The sequence below is a fragment of the Alligator sinensis genome, unplaced genomic scaffold (genome assembly GCF_000455745.1).
Source record: "Alligator sinensis unplaced genomic scaffold, ASM45574v1 scaffold433_1, whole genome shotgun sequence".
NCBI lineage: Eukaryota > Metazoa > Chordata > Crocodylia > Alligatoridae > Alligator > Alligator sinensis.
Genome location: NW_005842502.1, coordinates 756,062 through 756,805, shown reverse-complemented (window position 1 = coordinate 756,805; position 744 = coordinate 756,062). Strand labels below are relative to the sequence as shown.

At 60.2% G+C, this 744-nt stretch overlaps 1 protein-coding gene across 3 annotated transcripts in view; it reads left to right on the top strand.

Moving 5' to 3' along the window:
- CAMTA1 (calmodulin binding transcription activator 1) overlaps positions 1-744 on the top strand; it is a 160,498-nt gene that overhangs the window by 85,854 nt on the left and 73,900 nt on the right. Inside the window, exon 1 of one of the 3 annotated variants that reach the window (XM_014523520.2) lies at positions 7-686. The exons of the other annotated variants lie outside the window; for them this stretch is intronic. The gene's annotated coding sequence lies outside the window, so the exon portion shown is untranslated. Of the gene's footprint in view, positions 1-6; positions 687-744 lie in introns of those variants that run through there. 3 annotated transcript variants of the gene reach the window in all.

Genomic DNA, 744 nt, shown 5'->3' with positions numbered 1-744 from the left:
CGGCGTCGCTTAGGACCTGTCGGCGCCGCTGGGACCCGCCGGGCTCTGCTTCGAGAGCGCTTCGTGCCCGAGGCTGCGGTGCAGCTGGAGCGCGCCGACCCTGCCCGCCCGCCGCGCCCCTCGTGCGAGTCCTTGTCTCAGTCCCAGTCGCAGCCGGGCCGGGGCAGGGCGTCCTCGGAGCCCGCACTTCCTAGGCGTCTGCCTTGCCTCCGTTTCCATAGGGACACCGCAGTCAGGAGTCGCGGTCCCGGGAGGCGTTCGCGGCGTCTAAACGTAGCAGCTGAGCGGGCTTTCCCCTTGAGTGTGTGAATGGGCTTCGCTCTCCGGTGCACGGGGCTGCCTGCAGTTCAGACGCCGCACCCGGGTTTCGTTCAAGCTGCCTGAGAGTTTGCTGAGTGCCGGCTTCTCAAACAGCAGCAGAGGGTTTCCTGGTAACACTGCTTGTGAGTCGCTGTGGAGTGTGGGGCTGGAGCTGGGGCGCGAGCGGGGTGCTAGGAGGATGACTTTTCGTAAAATAGGACTGGAGTAAGAGAGTGCCTCTGAGTCTGCACTGCCCCCGATGGTCCAGCATAAGGCACACGTGCAAAGACTGTTTGCCTGGGAGACTAGTGATTGCCACATCCTCATTGCACTTAACGAAAAACATCTGTGCCAGGGGACTTATAAGCTAAACATTGTTATGTAATGTGAGTATCTGTCCTGATCTATTTGTGTGGAGCAAGATTCACAGGAAATCTTGTAGCT